We start from the raw sequence: 8,711 nt of genomic DNA, 5'->3' as shown, positions 1-8,711 counted from the left end.
ACACTCCCCATATGGGTCAGACCTCCCAATGACACGCAGGTATACTCATTTTTTATTATAATAATTATTAGTTCATTCTATATTGCCTTGATAGGTAATTTTAAGTCGTTTCAGTTAACTTTTGTTTAATTTTGTTATTAGCTTCAAAGTTCTTGCCCTATTTTCTTTGCGGACATGCATGGTTTGACAAGTCAGAGTGCTATGATGCCGGCATCGATTAAATGTCCCTTAAACAAACTTGTTTAATTTACTATGTTAATTCTGTTAATTTTTTGTGTTAACATTAATTTTGGGCTACTTATATAAATATTGTTATTACTTTGTTTGTTTAGATTGACAGTTCTTCTTCAGTAATCCCGTCTTTGGACGAAGACGAGTTCATTACTATAGGTGTACAGATGACTTACCTACCCGGGCCAAAAGTGCCTGTTATGAGTGCAAAAAGAAACGAAAGGAGATTCTTCCAACTAAGACAAGGAAGGATAGCGATGGATTTCGGCCTTTGGATGCTCTACGCAAGCCAAAGGAATGTGGAACATAGTATACTTCGGTATGTAGGTACTCTTTAGTAGTCCCATCTTAAATCATTGAATATTGTATGTCAAGTTTCTATCCCTTGTAATCTTGTTATCATTGTGTTGTTGAATCTAAAAGCCTAGTGAAGCCGTGTGGGGCCATTTTTGATTTACTAGCATTGTTGTTATTTGTTGTTCTTGTTGTTAAACTCATTTTCTATTTCCAAAATCAAGTGTTGGAAGCCTAGTGAAATCATGTGGGGCCATTTTCGATTCACTAGCACTTTGTTGATCATCCTGTTGTCCTTGTGTTGGCTTGAATCTTCTGTATATGAGAGGCAGAACTCTTTATTGGCACATGTTTCTGCTTATGATTCTTTCACTTATTTATCAACATTCTTGATTAATTTTATAATGATCCATACATAGTGATTGGTTGGTATGCCTTAGAACACAACGAAAGTTGGTGCCGCATCAAATTCTACTTAAAATGATAGTATAAGTATTAAGATCCATATTATTCTTTCAAGATTGCTTATTAATCTTTCTTACAGTGGTTAAAATTATACTTATTTGATAGTGCAAAATTAAAAAATCCGTTACTTTATTGAGTAACTCTAATATGTATTTTATGATGTTGTTACAATTACTTGCCTTTATTCTTGTATGCCTGAAACCTTTTACTTGAATACTGAACAGAGAGGCAAAAGGCCCTTTACAAGTGATGCTACACAGGCAAACATCAGCTATAAAACTCTGTGTATTGAGACTCGAAAAAAGGTGTTGCTTCTTGGTTACTCCATTTGTGTGGATTCATTATTATGCTGCTTGTGAGATCTCTGATGTTCGTGTTATTTTTCACTTCTAGGTTAAGGATTTGAAAGAGGAAAACTATAATAAAGCCATCGACTCAAGCTACCAGAGTGGACAAGTCCATGCAGTAACCACTATTTCATATCATTTGTTATGCTTTGTTTTAGTATCTTGCTTGATATGAGAACCGATAATCGTATCTTTCCAGTACGATTATATAATAGGAAACATGAAGAATGTGGTTGGCTTCTCAAATACATTGAGAGTAACTGATGAAGGGATAAACTTGTCTCCAGATGCTCCTTAATTGAACCTGTACCATCTCGGATGAAGAACAACTCACAGAAAGCTTGATCATTCTTTTGGTAGTGAATGTTTTAATGTGGATATGCATTTGTTTGTTGGCTTTTGGTGTAATGTACATGTATGTTAAAATTATCAACTCTTGTTTGGTCTTTTAGCCCTATTAATTTTCTTAGCAACTAGTTGTATGAACTCTTGTTGGTAAAGTTGAAAGTGGATCATGAATGTAATCAGTTGGCATGTCTTGCCCTTTTTTTTAAGTCAATCTATTTTTGATAATTTTGATAAGATTGTTATAATTTTAAAAAATTTAGATAGTTTTCACAACTTATTGTGATTTGTAAAAGATGGTGCTAAATTCAAATAGCTACACTAGATAAGCTCATAATAGCACAAGAAGTATATTTGTTAAGCTCATAATAGTGCAAGAAGCATATTTGTTAAGCCCATAATAGTGCAAAAAACATATTTGTTTACAGAAACTGCTGAAAAGTCATGTACACCAGTTGGTGCCACACGCAATCAAGGTCCTACACATATTTTAAAAGGATAAAGTAAAAGGTAAAGTAAAGGGGTATATTATTAGACTGCACACACATTTTAATTCTTATTTTGTGGGGCTATTCAAATGCCAACTTATGTTCTACTGTATATTTAGAACAGTGTGAGTAACTCACATATTGTCACATCAATATCACTACTAACTATGTGATTGATTGATCAGATTCAACTTTTTCTTTATCTGACATTGAAAATAAATTTAATTATTACGTAGTATAATAATTTATAAAAGAAAAGAAATATGTTTGATTTGTCACTGCATTAATGACCGGTCAAATACAACTTTTTTTTATATCTGACATGTCCCATCACCAACAAATAAAAATAGCAAAAAATAAAAGTAATTACTTTGTCCATTTAAAAAAGACTGTCATTCTTTCCTTTTTAGTCCGTCTCAAAAAGACTGACCCCTTTCTTTTTTACCAATCTTTTAATTTAAACTTTTCATGTGACATGATTAATACCACAACTTTCAAATGTCTTCTTTATTTTCTTAAACTACGTGGCTAGTCAAACTAGATCATTATTTTTGAAACGGAAGGAGTATTACAAAAAAGTAATAGTTATTTCCTCTTAAATATCGTACATACATCAATGATAGCACCACAAAATCATTTCACTCATTCAAAATGCATAGAAATGATCGATTGAAAAATTGGTCTGTACTAAAAGCCTAGAAGGGAGAAGGAAGCTCCTACATCCCAAAAAAATATTTTGGTTGGTACACCGGCATAACAGATAAACAGTGGTTAGATTACTTCGTCCACTTCTGAATGAACCTATTTCCATCTGTTATGATTTAGGTGTTGTCGGACATATCATCAAGGGACAGGCACAATCCTCTAAACCAAAAGATGTGTTAATTTGGAGTGAAACACTTCAATGGCCCAAATTATATTCAAAAAGATGTGATTGTGAAGTCTTATATCGCTGGCACGATTTAACTGTACCACAGGCAATCTCCGCAACTTTTCAGACATATAAATTCAAGGATGAAACATCAGTTATCGAATACTTAAATAAGGAAATATGGGTAATGAAAAAGCACTAGAAACCTTTCATGCACTAAACGATCTTAACTATCAGGGAGCTGACGAAGAAGCACATTGGCAACTCCTCGAAATTTCAAACTTCCACAGAGATGCTTCCTATCCTGTATATCCAGTTGTTAATGAGTGATTAGGTAGAAAAAAATATCTTCCACAAACATTAGATTTTGGAGTACCATATTATTGTCTAAATCAGTTAAGTGTTTGTGGAGAGTCTCTGCCAAAAACTATTGAAGATTCAAATGTAAATAGTTGTGAGGATGATGACGTCGATTTTTTTACAGAAACTCCACATGAATGATTAGTATGACAAATTTGTTGATCATAAAATAGTTTATTATAAGCAAAAAAATAAAAAATATTCAAAAAAATATTTTTCACATGCATGAGAAAAAACGTTCATACATTAGGACTAACAATGGCTCAACAAACGGTGAAATTTTGTACAGTAAAATCAACTACCACCACATGAGGTATTTCTAACTCAAGATAAACTACTGTTGTGATCTCGCGAGGGACAATTGCTCTTATCATGATTAGTATGTTTGCACAATGAGCACTTTCGAGAGAGCGTACTTGATGGAACGTCCATTCATTATGTATGCGAGTTGTTTTCTTAGAGTTCAATTTTTGTAGAAATTTTTTATTCTCTATCATAGTAAAAGGACTTGGAGGCTAATACGCCTCATCGTCGAGTGGATTAAATTGTCCGAAGTAGGCTTTCTGATAGTTGCGCATACTATATTCTTGTGCAATATGATCCCACGCTTGGTACCCAATTTGGTCAAAGCCTTAATGGTATGAGAACATGGAAGGTGATATGATTGTCATTTATCACACTGACATATTACTTGCGATGCAATAACGATGTGCTTATTACCACCATGACCACGGTATGTACGTGTCAGCACCTCAAATATATTATCTTTTTATTGGTGATAGTTGATGAGCATGTGGCCCTCTGATGTTTTATGATTATCCTCAAAACATTTGAGCGAATTTGGCATCCATTTCTAACTTTTCAATATTAACCGCGTAGCATAATCTGATCTTGTAACAAATTGGCCCACAACCTGTTTATAAGTAAGTCTTACCATCACGGTAACTGGTAGTCCCCTTGCGGACTTTAGGATTCCATTGAAGGACTCAGAGCTATTTGTTGTCATCATGCCTCATCTTCTACCATCATCTTTGTGCACTGTCCATTTGTCAAGATCAAACTTCATTAACCATGTATAGGCTTCCACGCTAATCTCTTTAATCTCATGCATTTTTTCCAAAAACAATTTCTCCTGTTGATGTGTTGCAGCCGCCCATAAAAGATTCTTTAGAGTAACATTTTAAAATTGCCTTGAAAAATTAGCCTTGAGATGCATTAAATAATATCGATGGTAAGCAAATAGGGCCTACCAATTAGGTAAGCAATACAGAGTTGATAGTTTTCCCTGATGTCTTTCTTATATTAATGTTACGCCTCTACGATTCCTGACAACATGTTGATGCAAATGATCGAAAAATCAAGTCCACATCTCTTTGCTCTCATTCACAGCTATAGCAAAGGCCAATGGAAAAATTGAGCTGTTACCGTTTATTCCAACTGCAATCAACACTTTGATGTCATATTTAACGCACACATGTGTTTCATCAATTGATATCACGGGCCAACAGTTAAAAAATCCATCAATACATGGCTTGAAAGTCCAGAACACATAGTTGAATACCGGTTCATCAACATCATTATGCCGCTCCAACTTCCATTCCACAACAGTGCCTGGATTGTAGCATGTCAACGCGTGCATGTACCTCGGCAACTGATTGAAAGAGCCTTCTCAAGTACCATAGATTTTTTCAAAAGCACATTTGCGTCTGAGATATGCCTTTCTTCTACTTACCGTTTTATCATATGCTTTAAGAATCATTGTTTGACAGTCTTTGATAGGAAATCTGGCATGTTGAAATCATAAGAATTTTCAAATGCAAATACATATTTCTTTATTGAAGGAAAAAATAACTCAACCATAAAATAATACATTGGTGTCTTTTCTATATCAGTGAGGAGAACGGAAGCAATCATCTCGACATTCAAGTTAAAGTGACTTTCACGACACGTACCCATATTACACGTGTGTTCATCATGGTACGTCCCGATAGTCCACATATTAGTCTCTTTGGACTTATATGTAGTGACCTTAAATGCACACCCTTCATCTGCACGTCTACAACAAATTCACCATGACGTTTTTGTCGACTTACTGACATAGTACTCTTTCGTCCACTTCTAATGTAAAATATTAAGCGCTCTTTGCACCTCCTTCTTTGACTTGAACAACATGCCTTCTTCAACATAAAAATTACTATTTATAAAATCTTGTGATTTACGCCACGTACCTTGTGATGTACATTTATCACCGTGGGTATCCATAAACACATTTGAACCATCTAAAGGGTGGTCAAGATAAGGAATTTCACGATGATAAAATTCAGGGATATGCACTGATAGTGACCTGACTACTAAATACAAATTTTGTGGTGGCAAAGATTCTTCAACGTGAGTAGGACTCATGGACATTGATCTTGCTGAGCGATTGGGAGTCATAAATTCATCATCACTCGACGATGCTACAAATGGAAGTTCATCATCAGATTCATCAGCGTTAGGTAAATAATCACTATCACTCTGTGAGCTTGAACGATAATTTGGCTGATCAACATTGTCGATATTCGCATGAACATTGGGCTGATCTTGCGCAATATTTACCCTAAATATGAAAAATGAAATATGTAAATTTATATGTTTATCAAATTAATTAAAACTATTCAAATTAAACTTCAATTGATGAATGCACCGATAATAGTCAGTTGCACCAAAACTAGATGATCCATGCACATTAGAGAATGTTTCAGCATTTTTCATCGATCCAAACTGTGAAATCTGTCCAAAATAATGATCATGTCCATAACTTGGAGCAATATTTATCTCTTGTTGTGGTAAAGACCTGCAAACATAAATAATAATCAAACACTATAAATATTTTATCAAATTTTTTTAATAAAAATGACACAAATTAATGAATGTTACCAGTCATTTTCATTAATAGTTTTGTTGAAATCAATATCATATCTGTCGGTATGAATATTTTGATATTGAGTCATCTGAGGTAAATCACTAGACTGAGGAAACACATCATTTGATAAAGGAGAACGACAACGGCTAGACCTGGACTCCTTCCTAATATACACTTCAAACACGGTTAGCTTAATTTGATCTATGTAGTCATCCGGAGCCCTCAAAAAGTCACCCTATGAATCATCATCATTTATTAGCTATTCGCCAAAATTTACTTGTCCTTGACCTAAAAATAACGTCAGATATTTTTCAATTATAATCAATTTATAATCGGAATTGTTCAAACCCATTCTTTTATAAAGTGAATCACATAATTTTTTAAATCGAAGATTCAGTGGATACTTGACATTGTATTTCGGGAGATAATTATAATTTATGGTGTTTCCATCATAAATAATGTCACCATCTCAAAAGAAAGAAACTCTAACTTTTGATTCCGAAGACATTCTTCTTGATTGAAACAAACAAAAGATAAAGGGATGATGAAAATGTTATAGAATGGTCAATCAATAAGTTGAAGGCATTCTTATATAGTGTTTGCAGGGGGCTTGGGAGACAAAAATAAATGGAACCAAAATATAATGTATCACTTAACTATTTACTCCTTTTTGTGACACGACACCTAAAAAATTATACTTTTAGAACAGACAAATTTAAAAAAAAATATAAAATATTTTTCAACTATGCAATTTTAATTATTCAGTCCATTTGTATGATATATCACATCAATAATTATACATTTACCTGACAAAATTATAAGAGAATGTAAGTTTTCTATTATGTTTTATTAAAAAATAACTTTTTAATACTATTTATGAAAGAAGAAGTCAAAAAAAATATACTCCCTGGTACTTGAATTAACAAAATAAATCAATAATTTTTTTAAAAAAAAATTATTACATTTACATATTTTTGATGGGACAATGCACAATTTGTTAATTTTTTTTTTTTTGCGTAAAACGTAATAATTTTTTACGTTTTACTAAATTTTTTGTAAAAACATAATAATTTATTACACTTTTTAAAATTTCAATTATCTCTCTTCCTATTTATTACCTTCTTTCTATTTATTATCTCCCTTCCTCAATCACTTCCACTCTAAATCAAAATTCATTCTATTGCTTTTTTCTTTATCTACTTATTTCTAACTCCATGAATTATAACAGAAGACTTATTTGTGCATGTGGGTCTCCTCCAATTCTGAGAATTTCATGGTCGGATGACAATCCCGGACGTAGATTCCTCGGTTGTATGCATTATGGTGTATGTAATTTTTATATTCTCTCGTCTTCTTTTTTTTTATGTTCCACAATAACTAAATTTTATCACTTTCTTTTTAATGAATTGCAGTCTCTATTTCGAACTAGTTGCAACTTTTTTGATTGGTATGATCCAGAATTCCCACGTCAAACAAATATTGTGATCTTGGGTTTGTTGAAGAAGACTAACAAACAACAAAAAGAGTTGAAAGGTAAAAGGCTATTGAAGCTAATTTTGTGCATTAGTTTCATATGTAATGTGATGATGTTCATTTACGTTTTGTGTCATTGAATTGAAAATTGATATTGACGTATGTAATGGTGCATTAGTTTGATAAGATGGTGTATTTTGACGGATCTAGTTATATTTCTTTGCTGATTAAAGCAATATATTTGTAGTTATATTTGTAATATTTCTTGGTTATTGTTGGCTTCTCTATAAGAAGATGAAAACTTCTATTATTTATAGTTATACTGCTTATCAATTTTTAGTTGCAAAATCGAAGATAAAAACTACTTATAAGAAGATGGAAACTTCTATTATATATCGACATAGGGTGTAAAATAATTATTTAGTATAATCTTATTGGGTTATCGGTTTACCAATAAAAAAAATCAAAATCGAACAAATAACACAATAATTTTTTTAATAAAATCGTACCGATAAAAATGTTATTGATTTATACATTATCATATATATATTTATCCGTACGATTTTTGTACACTCCTAAATTAAATTGTGATTTTTTACTCCATTAATTATAATATGAAACATATTTGTGCATGTGAGTCTCCTCAATATCCTAATCGAAACACTAATCGAAAACTACAATGAATCACTAACCGAAAAAATTAATTTTATATTTTTAACACATCAAAAAAATATAATTCTTGTATATAGTAGCATATTTGATCGACGATAATTCAACATTTCACTATTTTGGTGTAGAGAAAATCTCAAAAGTATAATTTTTTTTAGAGAGAAATCGGATAATTAAGGATAGAAGTGATTATTTTTTGATATAGAATAAATATAAAAAAATTGTTAAGTTAATGAGGTAATTGATACTTCTTTTTTTTTTTA

This window comes from Capsicum annuum, chromosome 1 (genome assembly GCF_002878395.1).
Source record: "Capsicum annuum cultivar UCD-10X-F1 chromosome 1, UCD10Xv1.1, whole genome shotgun sequence".
NCBI lineage: Eukaryota > Viridiplantae > Streptophyta > Magnoliopsida > Solanales > Solanaceae > Capsicum > Capsicum annuum.
The sequence above is the reverse complement of the archived record's forward strand: the minus strand, read 5'-3'. Positions refer to the sequence as shown.